Below are 20,334 nucleotides of genomic sequence, written 5' to 3' on the forward strand. Positions count from 1 at the left end.
TTCATTTTCTATAAATTCATGCATTCATCAAGTATTTGCTGAGTGCATACTATATTCCAAGTATTTTTCTAGATGTTTGGGACATATGAGCAAACAAAACAAAGAAAAATCTTTCATACTGTTTAAATTCTAGGGGGAAAAACAAACAAAATATACATAGTATCTTAGAAGGAGAAAAATGGTATGAAAAAAGAAAAAGCAGGTAGATAAAGGGGATTGCAAGTGCAGAGTTTCCATGAGGTAAGAACTTTCTCTTAATCTTTCTTTTTAAATTTTTAAATATTTGTTTAAGTCTTTACAATTACTTCTTTCTAACACTACCCCTGTCACAAACACAAACATTCGTGTACATAAGAATCCTCTACCCAATACACACACACACACACACACACACACACACACACACATCTGCCCTGGTGGCATGTAACAAAGTAATTAAGAGCATGTAATATGACATCAGCCAGATCCATATTCAAATCCAGTCTCTCCCACATGGCTGTGAGATGATGTGCAAGTTATTTAATCCCACTGAGCCTAAAGCCTGGTATCAAAAATAGGTAAAATATAATATTTGTATCATAGGTATGCTATGAATATTCAATGAGATAATGCATGTTAAATGTTTAGCATAGTGTCTGGTACATAATAAACGTTCAATAAATATTAACTGTTATCTGAAGAAGAACTCAGTCAGCAAGTCCCATATTTCTCCTTCACCACCTCTTTCATAAATTATAGACTGTTACATCTCCCTTTATACAAAAAGGAACCTTAAGCTTTTAAGTATTTTCTTATACAACAGACTCCATTACCTCAATCATTTTAGTTGCTCTTCTCTGCGCTATAGATTCTGATGATGCCTGATCCTCCAGAAACACTTCATATTTACAATTTTTTTCTGTTTAATACTCTTAGTGTGTTTTTTAAAAATTAATTATTTTATTGAGATCATATTGGTTTATAACATTGTGTAATTTCAGGTATACATTATTATATGTCAGTTTCTGTATAGACTGTATCATGCTCACCCCCAACAGTCTAGTTTTTAACCATCACCATACATATGTGCCCCTTCACCCCTTTCACCCTCCCCCTGACCCCCTTTCCCTCTGGTAACCACTAATCTGTTCTCTTTATGCATGTGTTTGTTTATCTTCCACATACGAGTGAAATCATATGTTGTTTGTCTCTCTCTGTTTGGCTTATTTCACTTAACTTAATACCATCAAGGTCCATCCATGTTGTTACAAATGGCACAATTTTGTCTTTTTTATGGCTAAGTAGTATTCCATTGTATGTGTGTGTATATATATATATATATATATATATATATATATATATATACATACATACATATATATACACCACATCTTCTTTATCCAGTCATCAGTTGATGGGCACTTATGTTGCTTCCACATCTTGGCTATTGTGAATACTGCTACAATGAACACAGGGAGCATAAATCTCTTTGCATTTTTGACTTCATGTTCTTTGGATAAATACCCAGTAGTGGGATAGCTGGATCATATGGTATTTCTATTTTTAATACTCTTAATGTCTTAACATTCTTTTTGTTGTTAAAAATTACAGAGAGAATTTTCCAGTCAGGTGTGTATGCAGGCATGCAGTCTTATATACACATTCACCAATATGTTTATAGAAATTGGCAGATTAAAATATTTCTATATCTATGTATACATATACATACACACTCATGCAAATACCTTTCACATTACTTAGATCCTTTAACTTTCTTGAGAAAAAAGATTAATGATTAATAGCTTACCTTATATCACTTTTCTCTTTTTAATTCACTGTTAAATTATTTCCTCTTGAATTTTTTGGCTTTCCTAGCTTTCCATCTCATGAAAAAATGCATATATCTGTAGTTTTAATGTTTTATGTTAATTGTAGCTTTTACGTTTTTCTGGAAGAATATACTAATCGAACATGTCTGTTTCCCAGGAACAACTATATCAGATGATTTGCTTGAAGTATCAAAGTTATTTTGTCTCCTGACTACTTGCTCAGATGTTCCAATATACTTGAAGCAAATTCATAACTCTGTTTCTAACACAAAGTTGGAAGATGCAATGAGTGCTTGATATATTTGAAATGAGGTTACACTGTTTCCAAAATACTATGTTGCCTTCTTAATTATGTATTTTTTCAAATATTTATTAAGTGCCTGATATGCCCCAGGCATTGTGTGAGATTCTGAGTATATAATAGTATAACAACAAAAAAAGTGATTTAAAAAAGAATAAACAAAATATTAGCCAGAGAAGAGAGATTGTGTTTTCTTCATTTCTTTATCTAGACAACCCCCTCACTCTGATAGTACCTTAAACATTGCCCAACATAGAAATGCTCTGCCTATTATATATCTAAAAGAATGATCTTTGCCATGATTAAAAACTGTCAACTGTATAATATGAGATAATTTTCTACATCTTAAATATATTGAATCACATAAGCTGTGGTAGCTAGCAAAATTAACTACTTAAATTAACTATTATATTTTCCGTTTCCATATTGCAGTCAGTTGTAGCAACAGAGAATCTTTAATCCTGTTTTCTGGATTAATATTCTCCTTATTGGTAAGGTCAAGGCATTTATTGCCCTGTAAAATTTTTATTTTTCTTTCTCAACTATTCCCAATTTTCTCATGTGTAGTAAATTGCATATAGCTTGATTAAAGAGGTAGTGTCACCCTAGAAATATCTGTATTTGATATAAATAATGATTTAGAGTGAGTGCAAATGCTTTAAAATATGAGCATTAGGATATCAGAGATGTTTATAATATTTTATGTTGGATTTGGCAATGCTGTTTTAGATGATAATGGAAATATATAACTCAGTAGAAAGGTAGCAAAGATATTTATTTGAACTTAATTCAATCATGTATTGAGTACCAGGAATGAACCTAAATGTGTTAAGTGTTTTGAGGTGTAAAAAAAAAATGTAGAGCAGCAAAACAAAACATAGATAAATTGGACTTCATCAAAATTAAAAAAAAATTGTGCATGAAAAGACAATATCAACAGAGTGAAAAGGCAATCCACAAAATAGGAGAACGTATTTGCAAATTATCTATCTGATCAAGGATTAATATCAAGAATATATAAAGAAGTCTTACAACTCAACAACAACAAGAACAACAAAAAGTTAACAAATGGACAGGATCTCAGGCTAAAATGGCAATCAGGCCTGCCATTGCAGCATCAAGCTGGTGACTGGAGGGTATTCAAACTTGTGTTACAATGCTGCTGGATTCAATAAACTGGGGTTAATGTGAGATGATACTAAATATGAGGATGATGACATTAAAGAAGCCATAAGAAATCTTCCTGACAACCTTTATAATGATAGGGTCTTTTGCATTAAGAGAGCACTGAACCTGACCAGAAAGCAGCAGATCTTGCCTAAAGAGTAGTGGACAAAATATAAGAAGGATAAATTCTACCTTGAACCATATCTGAAAGAGGTTATTTGGGAAAGAAAAGAGAGAGAAGAATGAGCAAAGAAATAATCATGTAGTTGAAATCTGCAGGTGCAGCTGTCCTCAAAGTATTTTTATAAAGTTGGTTAAGACTGAAATGTACAATTTAGAACTATTTTGGCTGCAAATGTATTAATTTAAATAAATGTCTATTGTAATCATTGTTGGGAAAAAAAGGACAAAGGACATGAGTAAACATTTCTTTAAAGATGATATGCAGATGATCAATAAGCACATGAAAAGATGCTGAATATTGCTAATCAATGGGAAGTGAAATAAATATGACAATCAGATATCACTTCACACTTATTAGGATGGTTATTATTTAAAAACAACAGAACATAACAAGTGTTGACAAGAATACGGAGAAATTACAACATGTGCATTGTTGGTGGGAATGTAAAGTGGTGCAGCCACTGTAGAAAACAGTATGGCAGTTCCTCAAAATCTTAAACACAGAATTACCATATGATCTAGCTATTAACTTTGGGTGTATACCTAAAAGAATTGAAAGCAGAAAGTCGAACGGATATTTGTACACCAATGCTCTATAGCAGCATTACTCACACTAGCCAAAAGGTGGAAACAACTCAAATGCCCAGTGACATATGAATGGATTATCAAAATGCAGTATACATGTACAATGGAATATTATTTAGCTTTTAAAAAGGAATAAAATTTTGGCACATGCTACAATATGGATGGATCTCAAAAACGTTATGCTAAGTATAGTAGGTCAGTCATAAGAGAACAAATATTGTATTTGTTCTTCCACTTATATGAGTTACCTTGAACAGTCAAATTCATAGAGACAGAAAGTAGAAAGGTGGTTTCCTGAGGTTAAGGAGAGACAATAGGGAGTTATTGTTTAATGGAAACAGAATTTCAATTTTGAAGATGAAAAAGTTCTAACGATGGATGCTGGTGATTGTTGCACAACAACGTGAATGTACTTAATGCCACTGGACTATACACTTAAAAATTGTTAAAATGGTAAATTTTATGTTCCACATATTTACCACAAAAAAAAAGAAATGTGGTCCTGAACATTTCCCCCCAAAAGCTTAAATTTTGCTGCCAAGAGGAGACAAGTGCATGAATTGTTAAAAAAAAAAAAAAAATTAGAAACATTATCAATGGTTAAGCTGAGTGTGATTCATGTAGGAAATGGTTTGAGAGTTTGGTGGAAAGTTAGAGCCATCTGAGTGGAATTTACCCGATAATTCTTCAGCCAGGAAGAACTTGAGCTAGATTCTGAAGGATGTATATGATTTGAATAGATGGAAAAGAGCATGGATAGTAATGCAGATGTTAAAAGGAACCTCACATTTTGAAAGAAGACAAGTCTAAGATGAAGTGAGAATTTTGGAGAACAGTGAAAGGAGATTGGTTAGAAAGAGCTGGGCAAGAATGTGGAAGGTCTTATGTCTGAGGAACTGAGACTATCTCTGACAGGCAATGGAGATGCACTGAGAGTTTGTGTGCTGAAGGATGACACAATGAAAACATTACTTTAGAATATTTATTTTAGCCTTTCCTTTATTTATCATTTATAAACATTCTAATAAGTCCTTGATTTTTTATTTTCTAAACTGTTTGACAGTCTTGTATGTCTCCTAATGCAGAATTCCAAACAGAGCTTTCAGGTCTCTCATATTCTGATATCCTGAGATAGCAGTGTTAAATGTTTTAAAATCCATGTTTTGAGACTGAACAGTTCACATTTCAATTTCAGGAAGATAGAGCTTCTTAAGTATTCTAGAAAGTGAGTTTAATGCCTTTATCAGTTGCAACTATCAGAGAGGTTTTCTTCTTCAGCAGTAATTATGTCTATAAAATATTTATTAATCAAAGAGATTGGAGAAAAGATGTATTTGAAGGAAATTAATTAATTAAAGAATTTAAATTGTTATGACTAAAATATTGTGTACAAAGCCCTTTCAAAGAACATAGAGATGGAAGCCAAAGTAACTTACTCAGATTTGCAAGATGCCATCTTTATTTTCTGATACTTCTTCAATTCTTATTTTGCACAGTTGACTTTTTGTTTGGATTATGAAATAACTGAGTTATATTCTAGTTTTATAATATTCTTCTGTATTCATATTCCAATTTTTGTGCATATTCTACATGCAAACTGTTAGGTTCCTCTTGCAAGGTATAGTTAACAATATCTACCTATCAATATTTAATGAGCTATTAACAGAGGGAGGGTGTCAAATAGTTAACAGGAGACTAGGTAGGGCCCTCCCACCAAAATAACTACAAATAGCAACTTGCCTTTTCATTGAACCAGTCTTACATAAAAGTAGAATAAAGATTTCCTATGTTTGTGGTTTGATGGCCATGGAATATATGAGCTGAATTAGACTTCCTCCACTTTCCTTAAACAGAACTTAAATTTTACTTTCCTTCTCTTGGCCACTACTGTAAAAGCTGTGAAAATAGATCAAGTCCTTCCCAGCTGTCAAAGTCTATGATCCCTGTTAACATGACAACCCTCTGCTCTAAAAGATTATAGATAAACTGAGTTGTTATTAGTCTTGAGCTCTAAATAAAGGAGATGATGGCAGGATTGGATAAACCAGGCATAGTGAGGAAAGGTAGAAGAAATACATAAGAAACGATGAAATCCAGCCATTTGTGACAACATGGATGGACATTGAGGGCATTATGCAAAGTGAAATAAGTCAGAGGGAGAAGGTCAAATACCGTATGATTTCCTTTATTAAGTAGTAGATAATAACAACAATAAACAAACACATAGAGACAGAGATTGGATTGGTGGTTACCAGAGGGGAAGGGGGGAGGGAGGAGGGCGAAAGGGATAATTCGGCACGTGTGTGTGGTGATGGGTTGTAATTAGTATTTGGGTGGTGAACATGATGTAATCTATGCAGAAATAGAAGTATAATGATGTACACCTGAAATTTATACAATGTTATAAACCAATGTTACTGCAATAAACAAAAAATAAAAAAAAAAAAGAAATACATTGGGTCAGTGACTGAAGTTTAAATATACCTACAGGAGAAAACTTGGAATTTAGCCAGCCAGAAAGACACACATGCTAAAGTTAATATCTTAATGTAGCTCTGCACCAAAAACCACATGGATCTGATGTAGGAATGCTCAGATCAAGTTCTCTGAGAAACCACATAGCTGGGCAGGAGTACCTTCTCCCTGGACTGGGGGAAAGTGGCTGCCTTACATTTTAAATCTTTGCACACTATTCGTGAGATTGCAAATTGATGTGACCATTGTTGAAAACAGTATGGATGTTCCTTTAAAAATTAAAAATAGAGCGGCCATCCTGGTGGCATAGCAGTTAAGTGCACATGCTCCACTTTGGGGGCCTGGGGGTTTCGCAGGTTTGGATCCTGGGCACACATCGATGTACCACTTGTCAAGCCATGCTGTGGCAGTGTCCCATATAAAGTAGAGGAAGATGGGCATGGATGTTAGCCCAGGGCCAATCATCCTCAGCAAAAAGAGGAGGATTGGCATTGGATGTTAGCTCAGGGCTAATCTTCCTCACACAAAAACAATTATAAATAGAACTAACATAGGATCCAGAAATCTCACCTCTGAGTATGTATCAAAAAAATTGAAAGCAAGTTGTTGATGAGATATTTGCTCATCCATGTTCATAGAAGCACTATTCCTAATTGCCAAAATGTGTAAGCAAACTAAATGTCCATCAATTGATGAATGTATAAAGAAAATGTGGCATATATATATACATATACAATGAAATACTTTTTGGCCTTAAAACAGAAGGAAATCTTGCCATTTGTGACAACATTGATGAATCAAGAGGACATTATCCTAAGTGAAATAAGTCAGACAGAGTAAGAGATTGTATAAGCTCACTTGTATGTCGAATCTAAAAAAGTTGAACTTATAAAAGCAGAGTAGAACAGTGGTTGCCAGGTGCTCAGAGGTGGGGAACATGGGAAGATGTTAGCCACAGGGTACAAACTTTCAGTTATAAAATGAGTAAATTCTAGAGATCTAATTACAGCATGGTGACTATAGTTAATAATAATCATCATATACTTGAAATTTACCAAGAGAGTAGATCTTAAGTGTTTTCACCACAAAAAAGGTAAATAAATGAGATGATGGATATGTTAATTAGCTTGGTGGTAGTAATCATTTCTTGATGTATATCAAAACATCACACTGTACACCTTAAATATGTACAATGTTTATTTGTCAATCATATCTCAATAAAGCTAGAAAAAAATGAAATAAAACTCTTCCTTCTTCCTTCTCTTCTTTGCTCCATCTTTTCCCAGGAATCCACACCTTTGAGAATATTTTCCCTAACTCTGAAGGTGAAGACCAATGATCTCAATAAATATAAGAACTTTGTTCTAAAATTTGTAGCCATATTAATTATTCAGGCTTTTATCCAAGGACCAAATGTCACTATAGACACAGATTGTGTATTCTGACCACGAAATAAGTTGACTAAGCCATAGATTTCATGTGCAGGAGTACCAATGTGATTAAGCAAAATATATTGTGAATGTAGTCTTCCTTCAAGATCCTCACTCCCGAAGACATGCTGCTTACATCTGTTCTATATTTTAGTATTTTTTTATTGATATACTGAAACGTATTCACTATTATTTCTTAAATGCAACTGAAGTTTCTTTCTAGATTTTTAAAATAAAACATTGGAATTTATGATAGTAGAATACTACATTGAATGAAGGATGTAACTGTGCATTTAAATCACATGCTGCTCTTTTTTTATGCTACGGTTGTCAATTATGATTCAGCACTTATAATTTATATTTTAAAGTAATTTTGAAGGGACTTAACATGATGCAGAGTTCTGTGTCTGAGTGTGTGCATGCGTACATGCACATGTGCCTGCATGAGAGAGAGAGAGAAAGAAAAAGAAGAGAAATATAATGTACTATGAAAGAAGCAAGAGCAATACATATTCCTATCCACACAAAACCAGCACTTAAGTAATAAAAATAGATCCTAAGTGTTTTATATTCTATAAACAGTTTTCCAGATTATTCTTGTTATTTTACTTCTATGTTTTTGTACCAAACCTTGTTCTAAGTAAGCATTTTATCTGCAGACCCTAATTTATTTCTAATAATACGTTTGTAATACACAATATTATTTCCTCCAATTTAAAGATAAGGAACCTGAAAAATAAGGTTATGTAGTTTGTCCAAGACTAAGTACCTAGAAATCAGTGGAGCCAGGATTTGAACTCAGGCAGTTTCAGTCCAGGGTTCTCTGGTGCTTCTCCGGTGCTGATCCCTCACCCATTTGTTTTCTGTTATTGAATTGGGCAAATTTTCTTTATGTTCTTTTCTTTATACAAGTGTGGAAATTTTCCATTCTATTTCTTTTATTTTAGTGGTTATCTTACAGTTTTGAATGAGCATTTTCCTTAAGAAACCCAAATTAATTTAGATCTTAATTCTCATTTTCAACATAAGGAATTTAGAGCACTTTATTCTGATGACCCTTTCCTTCTTAACTTCACATGTTATAATTGTCTAACATTTCAGTATCACTTTATTTTTAAATCTCACATATTAGTCACTGTTATTCTCATAGCCAATGTTTATATAAATTTAACCACATGTTTAGCAATTTCTTTTGTCATCATTGCTTCTTTTTATAAAATAGACTTATAGCGATGTGATTCACATATGATATAGTTCATCAATTTAAAATGTATAATACAGTAGTTTTGGTATATTCACAAGTTAGTGCAATCATGACCACAATCTAATGTGAGAATATTTCTGATACCTTGAAAAAGTATATGGTAAACATTGTTTTTCAACACCCATTCTCACCACACTCCTGAGCTCCTAAGCAATCAATAATCTACTTTCTCTATGTAAAAATTGGCCTATTCTGGACACTTCATAGTAAGTGTAATGATACAATATATAGTTTTTGTTACTGACTTCTTTTACTAAGCATAATATTTTCAAGGTTCATCCGTGGTGTAGCAAGTATAAGTATTTAATTTCCCTTTATTGTGGAATTCCCTTTTATTTATAAATTTCATTACATTCCCAGTTATCAGCTGATGCACATTGAAGTTGTTGACACTGTTGGCTATTGTGAATAATCTACTATGAATATTTATGTACAAATTTTTATGTGGACTTATGCTTTTATTTCTCCTAGGTAGATACTTAGGAGTGGAAATTCTCACTCATACGGGGACTCTATGATAAACTTTTTGAGGAGCTGCCAAATGTTTTCTCAGGTTCTATTTTTGGAAGAGTTTGTGAATGATTGGTGTTATTCTTTCAAAGTTTGGTAGACTTCACCAGTGAAGGCACCCAAGAATTCATGTACAGTTTTGGATTACTCATTCAATCTCTTTACTGGTTATGGGCTATTTGTTATTCTATTTCTCCCTGGGCCAGTTTCAATATTTTTGTTTCTTTGTAGAAATCTGTCCATTTCCTGAATGTTTTCTAATTTGTTACCATATCGTTGCTCATAATATTCAGTTAAAATCTGTTATGTTTGTAAACTTTGTCGTGATGGCCACTGTTTTTTTTTCCAGACTTTAGTAATTTTAGCTTTTCATTTCATGGCCAGTCTAGAGATTTGTCAATTTATCAATCATTTCAGAGAACTAACTTTTTGTTTTATTTATTTCCTCGATGGTTTTTCTAGTCTCTATTCCATTTATTTCCACTCTAGTCTTTATAATTTCCTTCCTTCTGCTTGCTTTGGATTTAGTGTTCTCTTCTCACATAGGGTGGAAGGTCAAGTTTTTGATTTGCTATCTTCTTTTTAATTATAACTTCTAACTTTTTAAATGTAGCTATAAATTTTCCTATAAGCATTACTTTAGCTGCATCTCATACGCTATTATATATTTTGTCTATCTTTTTATTCATTTCAATATATTTTCTAATTTCTCTTAGTAAATTCTTCTTCAACCCATGGGTTAGTTATGATTGTCTGGCTTATTTTCAACATATTTGTGCTTTTCCCAAATATTTCTCTAATTAATTTCTAATTTCACTCCATTGTGGTTTCAGAACATATTTCATATGATTTCAATCAATTTAAATTAATGGAGACTTTTTTATTGTCCACTGTGTAATCTATTCTAAAATATGTTCATGTGCACTTGAGAAGAATGTGTATCCTACTCTTGTTAGTAGGAGTGTTCCCTACTTGTCTGTTAGGTATAATTGCTTTCTAGTGTTTTTCAAGTCTGTTTTCTTGCTGATCTTCTGCCAGTTCTTCTATTTATTAATGAAAGTGAGGTATTGAAATCTCCAACTATTATTTTTGAATTGTCTACTTCTCCTTTCAATTCTAACAGTTTTTGCTTTGTGTATTTTGCAGCTCTGTTGTTATGTGTTTATTAGTTTGCTAGGACTGGTGTAACAAAGTATCACAGACTAGGTAGCTTAAACAACAGAAACTTATTTTATTTTGGAGGCAGTATTTGTTCATTCTAAAGGCCATGAGGGATGGATCTGTTCCAGGCCTCTCTCTTTGGCTTGTAGATGGATGTCTTCTCCATGTATCTTTCCTCTGTCTGTGTCTGAGTCCAAATTTTCTCTTATTGTAAGGACATCAGTAATATGGGATTACAACCAACCCTAATGACATAATTTTAATTTAATTACTTCTTTAAAAAAGATTTGTTCATGGGGCCAGCCCCATGGCACAGTGGTTGAGTTTGGCTTGCTCTGCTTTGGTGGCCTGGGTTTGCAGGTTTGCATTCCTGGGCACAGACCTACACCACTCATCAGCCATGCTGTGGCAGTGACCTACATACAAAAAAGAGGAAGATGTGCACAGATGTTAGTCCAAGGCTAACCTTCCTCAAGCAAAAAAAAAGAGTTTTCCATATATGGTTACATTCTGAAGTATTGGGAGTTAGGACTTGAACATATGAACTTTCGAAGGGATGCAATTCAGCTCATAATAGGTGCATATGTGTTTATAATTTTTATATACTCAATGAACTCACCCTTTATAATTATAAAATATTTTTCTTTGTCTCTAGTAACTTGTGTATTAAAGTCCATTTTGTTTGATATTACTATAGCTACTCCTACTCTCTTATGGATACTGTTTGCATGGTAAATCATTTTCCAACTCTTCTTACATCAAACCTATTTGTGTCTTTGTGTCTTGTATACAGCATATGGGTGGATCATTAGTTTTTTCTAATTTACTCTGTCAATCTATGCCTTTAGGTTGGAGTTTTAAATGCATTTGCATTTATTGTAATTCCTGATAAGGTAAGTTTATGTCTACTATTTTGTTATTTGTTTTCTAAATATCATGTCTTTTTGTTCCTCTGTTTCTCTATTATACCTTCTTTTTATGTTAATAGATATTTTCTAGTATACCATTTTAATTCCGTGGTGGTTTTTAAACATATTTTTGGAGTTATTTTCTTAGTGTTTGCTCTAGAGATTACAGTTAATATCTTTCCTTATAGCAATCTATGTTTTTGATGAATAACAACTTAAATTAAAAGATATACATAAAGTTTTCTCCCATAGATATTCATTCATTTCTCTCTTCTTTGTGTTATTATGATCATAAAATTGCATGTTTATACACTGCATGAACAACACAGGTTAATAATTATTGCTTTATACAGTTATCTCATAAATCACGTAGGAAACAAAAACATTACAAACAAAATGTATGTTGATGTTATCTTTTATATTTAGCTATGGACTTACTTTTACTCATGCTGTATGTTTTCATGTGGATGCAAGCAACTGTCTAGTGACCTTTATTTCCATCCTGAAGAGCTACTTCTCATCATTCTTGGCGAAGATGTCCTAGTGATGAATCCTCTGTTTTTGTTTATCTGAGAATGTCTTAATTTCTTCTTAAAATATAATTTTGCAGGATGAAGAATTTTTGATGGATTGTCTTTTTCTTTTCTCATGTTAAATTCTACTGCCTTTGGCCTCCATTGTTTCTAATAACAGTCAATTGTTAAATTCCATCCAAAAACTAAAGAACACACATTCTTTTCAAATGCACATGGAACTTTCTCCAGGATAGATCACATATTAGGCCACAAAACAAGTCTCCATAAATTTAAGAAGTCTGAAATAATACCAAACATCTTTTCTGACAACAACTGTATGAAACTAGAAATCAACTATGGGAAGAAAATCAGAAAAGCCACAAATATGTGGAGATTAAACAAAATGCTACTGAACAATGGTTGGGTCAAAGAAGAAATCAAAGGAGAAATCAAAAAATACCTGGAGACAAATAAAAATGAAAATACGACATGCCAGAATATATGGGATACATCAAAAGCGGTTCTAAGAGGGAGGTTTATAGCAATACAGGCCTATCTCAACAAAGAACAAAAATCTCAAATAAACAATCTAACAATGTATCTAAAGGAACTGGAAAAAGGAGAACAGACAAATACCCAAATCAGTAGAAGAAGGGAAATAATAAAAATCAGAGCAGAAATAAATGAAATAGAGAATTAAAAAATAGAAAAAATTTAATAAAACCAAGAGCTGGTTCTTTGAAAAGATAAAAGAAATTGACAAACCTTTAGCTATACTCACCAAGAAAAAAAGAGAGAAGGCTCAAGTAGGTAAAATCAGAAATGAAACAGGTGAAATTACAACGGACACCTTAGAAATACAAAAGATTATAAGGGAATACTATGAAAAGCTATATGCCAACAAATTGGACAATTTGGAAGAAATCGATAAATTCCTAGAATCAGACAACCTTCCAAAACTGGACCAAGAAGAAATAGAGAATGTGAATAGACCAATCATCTTTAAGGAGATCGAAACTGTAATCAAAAACCTCACCAAAAATAAAAGTCCAGGACCAGACGGCTTCCCTGCTGAATTCTACTAAACATTCAAAGAAGACTTAATACCTATCCTTCCCAAACTCTTCCAAAAAATTGAGGAGGGGAGGAAGCTCCCTAACTCATTCTACGAAGCTGACATTACCCTGATACCAAAACCAGACAAGGACAACGCAAAAAAAGAAAATTACAGGCCAATATCACTGAGGGACTCGAAGCAAAAATTCTCAACAAAATACTAGTAAATTGCATACAACAATACATTAGAAAGATTATACACCGTGATCGGGTGGGATTTATTCCAGGGATGCAGGGATGGATCAACATTTGCAAATAAATCAATGTGATACACCACATTAATAAAATGAATAATAAGAATCACATGATCCTCTGAATAGTTGCAGAGAATGCATTTGACAAGATACAGCATCCATTTATGATAAAAACTCTGAATGAAATGGGTATAGAAGGAAAATACCTCAACGTAATAAAGGCCATATATGACAATGGTGAAAAACTGAAAGCTATCCCTCTAAGAACAGGAACCAGACAAGGATGCCCACTGTCACCACTCCTATTTAACATAGTATTGGAAGTCCTAGCCAGAGAAATCATTCAAGAAAAAGAAATAAAAGGGATCCAAATTGGAAACGAAGAAGTGAAACTCTCACTATTTGCAGATGACATGATTTTATATGTAGAAAAGCCTAAATATTCCACCAAAAAATTTTTGGAAGTAATAAACCAATACAGTAAAGTTGCAGGATGCAAAATCAACATACAAAAATGTGTTGCCTTTCTATACACTAACAACGAAGTACCAGAAAGAGAAATTAAGAATACAATCCCATTTACAATGGCAACAAAAAGAATAAAATACCTAGGAATAAACTTAACCAAAGAGGTGAAAGAACTGTACACTCAAAACTATAAAACATTGTTGAAAGAAACTGAAGAAGACACATAGAAATGGAAAGATATTCCGTGCTCTTGGATTTTGAAGAATTAACATAATTAAGATGTCCATACTTCCTAAAGCAATCTATAGATTCAATGAAATCCCTATCAGAGTTCAAACAACATTTTTCACAGAAATAGGACAAAGAATCCTAAAATTTATATGGAACAACAAAAGACCCTGAATAGCCAAAGGAATCCTGAGAAAAAAGAACAAAGCTAGAGGTATCACATTCCCTGACTTCAAAATATACTACAGAGGTATAGTAACCAAAACAGTGTGGTACTGGCACAAAAACAGATACACAGATCAGTGGAATTGAATTGAAAGCGCAGAAGTAAACCCACACATCTATGGACAGCTAATCTTCGACAATGGAGCCAAGAGTATACAATGGAGAAAGGAAAGTCTCTTCAACAAATGTTGTTGGGAAAACTGGACAACCACATGAAAAAAAAGAATATAGACCATTACCTTACACCATACACAACAATTAATTCAAAATGGATTAAAGACTTGAATGTAAGACTTGACACCATGAAACTTCTAGAAGAAAACAAAGGCAGTATGCTCTTCGACAGTGGTCTTAGCAACATATTTTCAAGCCCCATGTCTGACCGGGCAAGAGAAAAGATAGAAAAAATAAACAAATGGGACTACATCAAACTAAAAATCTTCTGCACAGCAAAGGAAATCATCAACAAAACAAAAAGACAAGCTATCAATTGGGAGAATATATTTGCAAACCATATGTCTGATAAGGGGTTGATCTCCAAAATATATAAAGAACGCATGCATCTCAACAACAAAAAAACTAACAACCCAATTAAAAAATGGACAAAAGACCCAAACAGACATTTCTCCAAAGAAGATATACAGAGGGCCAACAGGCAAATGAAAAGATGTTCAGCATCATTAATTATCAGGGAAATACAAATCAAAACTACAATTAGATATCACCTCATACCCGTCAGAATGGCTATAATTAACAAGACAGGAAACAACAAGTGTTGGAGAGGATGTGGAGAGAAGGGAACTCTCATATACTACTGGTGGGAGTGCAAATTGGTGAAGCCACTATGCAAAACAGAATGGAGATTCCTCAAAAAATTAAGGATATAACTACCATATGACCCAGTTATTCCACTGCTGGGTATTTATCCAAAGAACTTGAAAACACCAATGCGTAAAGATACATGCACCCCTGTGTTCATTGCAGCATTATTCACAATAGCCATGGAAGCAACCTAAGTGTCCATCAAGGGAAGAATGGATTAAGAAGATGCGGTATTTATACACAATGGAATACTACTCAGCCATAAGAAACAATGAAATCCAGGCATTTGTGACAACATGGATGGACATTGAGGGTATTATGCAAAGTGAAATAAGTCAGAGGGAGAAGGTCAAATACCATATGATCTCACTCATTAAGTGGTAGATAATAACAACAAACACATAGAGACGGAGATTGGATTGGTGGTCTCCAGAGGGGAAGGGGAGAGGGCGGAGGGTGAAAGGTATAATTAGGCTCATGTGTGTGATGATGGATTGTAATTAGTATTTGGGTGGTGAACGTGAGAACATGATGTAATCCATGTTGAAATAGAAGTATAATGATGTACACCTGAAATTTATAGAATGTTATAAACCACTGTTACCACAGTAAACCAAAAGAAAAAAAAATAGTCAATTGTCAATTTTATTGAGAACCCCTTTTATATGATTATTTGGTTCTCTAGTGCAGCTTCCAAAATTGTTTCTTTGTTTTAGCCTTCAAAATTTGGATATTATGTATCTGGGTGTGGTTGTCTTTGATTTTATCCTACTTGTAGTTCATTCAATTTCTTGAATGTGTAGATGAATTTTTTTCATTAAGTTTGGGGATCTTCAAGCTATTATTTTTTAAGGGGATTTTTTTCTTTCCCTTTATCTTCTCTTCTGATGAGTCTTCCATTACGCATATGTTGGTAACCTTGATGGTGTCCCACAAGTCTCTGAGATTCTGTTCATTTTTCTTTCTGTTCTTTTTGTTTGTTTCTGTTCTTCACATTCACTGATTATTTCTTCTGCCTGTTCTAATTTGATGTTGAGGCCCTTTAATAAATTTTTATAAATTTTAAAGTGGTATCATATTGTTTTAATTTGCATTTCCCTAATCATATATGACGTGGAGAATCTTTTCATGTGCTCATTTGCCATCTGAGGTGAGGTGCTTGGTAAGGTCTTTAACTCATTTTTTATGGGATTGTTTTTTTCCTTATTTTTGAGTTTTAAGACTTCTTTGTACATTTTAGATGACAGTCCTTTCTCATGTGTGTCTTTTGTCCTTTTCCCAGTCTTTGGCTGGTATTCTCATTCTCTTGACTTTGTCTTTTGCAGAGTAGAACTTTTAATTTTAATTAAGTCCAGATTATCAATACTTCCTTTCATGGATAGTGACTTTGTTATTGTATCAAAAAGTTACCACCATGTCCCAGGTCATCTAGGTTGTTTCCTATGTCATCTGTTAGGAGTTTTATAATTATGTGTTCCACATTTAGGTCTATGATCTATTTTGAGTTAACTTTTTGTTAAGAGTGTAAGTTTTGTGTCTTTATTATTTTTGTTTGCATGTAGATGTCCCATTGCTCCAATACCATTTGTTGAAAAGACTCTTGGCTCCATTTTATTGCCTTTGCTCCTTTGTCAAAAATCATTGACTATATTTATGTGAGTGTATTTCTGGGTTCTCTATTCTGTTCCATTGATCTATTGGAAATTCTTTTGCCAGTACCACACTGTCTTGATTACTGTAGCTTCATAGTAAGTCTGAAGTCAAGTAGCATCAGTTCTCCAACTTTATTCTTTTCCTCTAATGTGTTGGCTATTCTAGGTCCTTTGCATCTCCATGTAAAGTGTAGAATCAGTGTGTTCTTATCCATAAAATGACTTGCTGGGATTTTGTTTAGGAATTGATTTTGAATCTGTAGATCAATTAGAGAAGAACAGGTAACTTGGCAACACTGAGTCTTCTTATCCATGAACATGGCATATATCTCCTTCTATTTAATTGTTTGATTGCTTGTATCAGAATTTGTAATTTTTCTCATATTTATTGTAGATATTTTGTTAAATTTATACCTAAACATTTTATTTTTATGGCTGCTAATATGAGTGGTATTGTTCTTTAATCTCAATTTTCACTTCTTCATTGCTTACATTTACTTTTTGGCTCATTTTTCTACTTCTTAAGTTACATAAATAAGCAGTTATTTTTTTTTAATTGTTTGTTTATTGCAGTAACATTGGTTTATAACATTGCATAAATTTCAGGTATACATCATTATACTTCTATTTCTGCATAGATTACATCATGTTCACCACCAAAATACTAATTACAACCCATCACCAGACACATATGCCGAATTATCCCTGCCACCATCCTCCCTCCCCCCTTCCCCTCTGGTAACCACCAATCCAATCTCTGTCTCTATGTGTTTGTTTATTGTTGTTATTATCTACTAATTAATGAAGGAAATCATAAGGTATTTGACCTTCTCCCTCTGACTTATTTCACTTTGCATAATACCCTCAATGTCTATCCAAGGTGTCACAAATGCCTGGATTTCATTGTTTCTTATGGCTGAGTAGTATTCCATTGTGTATATATACCACATCTTCTTTATCCATTCGTCCCTTGATGGGCACTTAGGTTGCTTCCAAGTCTTGGCTATTGTGAATAACGCTGCAAAGAACACAAGGGTGCGTGTATCTTTACGCATTGGTGTTTTCAAGTTCTTTGGATAAATACCCATCAGTGGAATAGCTGGATCATATGGTAGTTCTATCCTTGATTTTTTGAGGAATCTCCATCCTGTTTTCCATAGTGGCTGCACCAGTTTGCACTCCCACCAGCAGTGTATGAGAGTTCCCTTCTCTCCACATCCTCCCCAACACTTGTTGTTTCCTGTCTTGTTAATTATAGCCATTCGGACGGGCGTGAGGTGATATCTCATTGTAGTATTGATTTGCCTTTCCCTGATAGTTAATGATTTTGAACATCTTTTCATGTGTCTGTCAGCCATCTGTATATCTTCTTTGGAGAAATGTCTGTTCAGGTCATTTGCCCATTTTTTTATTGGGTTGTTAGAATTTTGTTGTTGAGATGCATGAGTTCTTTATATATTTTGGAGATTAAGCCCTTATCAGATGTATGGTTTGCAAATATCTTCTCCCAATTGTTAGGTTGTCTTTTCATTTTGTGGATGGTTTCCTTTGCTGTGCAGAAGCTTTTTAGTTTGATGTAGTCCCATTTGTTTATTTTTTCTTTTGTTTCTCTTGACCAGTCAGACATGGTGCTTGAAAATATGTTGCTAAGTCTGACGTCGAAGAGCGTACTGCCTTTGTTTTCTTCTAGAAGTTTCATATTTTCAGGTCTTACATTCAAGTCTTTAATCCATTTGGAGTTAATTTTTGTGTATGGTGTAAGGTAAGGGTCTACTTTCATTTTTTTTCATGTGGCTATCCAGTTTTCCCAATATCATTTGCTGAAGAGACTTTCTTTTCCCCATTGTAGGTTCTTGGCTTTTTTGTCAAAGATTAGCTGTCCAGAGATGTGTGGGTTTATTTCTGGGCTTTCGATTCTATTTCATTGATCTGTGTGTCTGTTTTTGTGCCAGTACCATGCTGTTTTGGTTACTATAGCTTTGCAGTATATTTTGAAATCAGGGAGTGTGATACCTCCAGCTTTGTTCTTTTTTCTCAGGATTCCTTTAGCTATCCGGGGTTTTTTGTTGTTCCATATAAATTTTAGGATTCTTTGCTCTATTTCTGTGAAAAACATTTTTGGAACTTTGATAGGGATTGCATTGAATCTATAAATTGCTTTAGGAAGTATGGACATCTTAACTATGTTAATTCTTCCAATCCAAGAGCACGGAATATCTTTCCATTTCTTTGTGTCTTCTTCAATTTCTTTCAGCAATGTTTTATAGTTTTCGGTGTAAAGACCTTTCACCTCTTTGGTTAAGTTTATTCCTAGGTATTTTATTCTTTTTGTTGCAATTGTAAATGGGATGGTATTCTTAATTTCTCTTTCTGCTACTTCGTTGTTAGTGTACAGAAATGCAACTGATTTTTGTATGTTGATTGTGTGTCCTGCAACTTTACCATATTCGTTTATTACTTCTAAAAGTTTTCTGGTGGATTCTTTAGGGTTTTCTATATATATAATCATGTCATCTGCAAATAGTGACAGTTTCACTTCTTACTTTCCAATTTGGATCCCTTTTATTTCTTTCTCTTGCATGATAGCTCTGGCTAGGACTTCCAGTACTATGTTAAATAGGAGTGGTGACAGTGGGCATCCTTGTCTGGCTCCTGTTCTTAGAGGGATAGCTTTCAGTTTTTCACCATTGAGGATAATATTACCTGTGGGTTTATCATATATGGCCTTTATTATGGTGATGTACTTTCCTTCTATACACATTTTATTCAGAGTTTTTATCATAAATGGATGCTGTATCTTGTCAAATGTTTTCTCTGAATCTATTGAGATGATCATGTGATTTTTATTCTTCATTTTATTAATGTGGTTTATTACGTTGATTGATTTGTGAACGTTAAACCATCCATGCATACCTGGAATTTCTTCCTATAGTTGATTTCTAGTTTCATATCGTTGTGGTCAGAATAGATGTTTGGTATTATTTAAATCTTAAATTTATGGAGACTTGTTTTGTGGCCTAATATGTGATCAATCCTGGAGAATGTTCCATGTGCGTTTGAAAAGAACGTGTATTCTTCGGTTTTTGGATGGAATGCCCTGTATATATCTACTAGGTCCATGTGTTCTAGTGTGTCGTTTAAGGCCAATGATTTCTTATTGATCTTTTGTTTGGATGATCTTTCCGTTGGTGTAAGTGGAGTGTTAAAGTCCCCTACTATTATTGTGTTACTGTCTATTTCCGTTTTTATGTCTGTTAATAATTGCTTTATATATTTAGGTGCACCTACATTGGGTGCATAGATATTTACAAGTGCTATATCC

General features: G+C 33.5%; 1 long non-coding RNA gene and 1 pseudogene across 1 annotated transcript in view; one reads left to right on the forward strand and one right to left on the reverse strand.

Annotated features, from left to right (window-relative positions):
* The window catches only part of LOC147911868 (uncharacterized), a 99,513-nt gene that overhangs the window by 60,611 nt on the left and 18,568 nt on the right, over positions 1-20,334 (reverse strand). The gene's annotated exons all lie outside the window — the stretch shown is intronic.
* Positions 3,200-3,662, forward strand: LOC101396127 (cytochrome b-c1 complex subunit 7 pseudogene; annotated as a pseudogene).

Source organism: Ceratotherium simum, chromosome X (assembly GCF_057802395.1).
Source record: "Ceratotherium simum simum isolate JZ-2026a chromosome X, ASM5780239v1, whole genome shotgun sequence".
In the NCBI taxonomy this organism is placed as follows: Eukaryota; Metazoa; Chordata; class Mammalia; order Perissodactyla; family Rhinocerotidae; genus Ceratotherium; species Ceratotherium simum.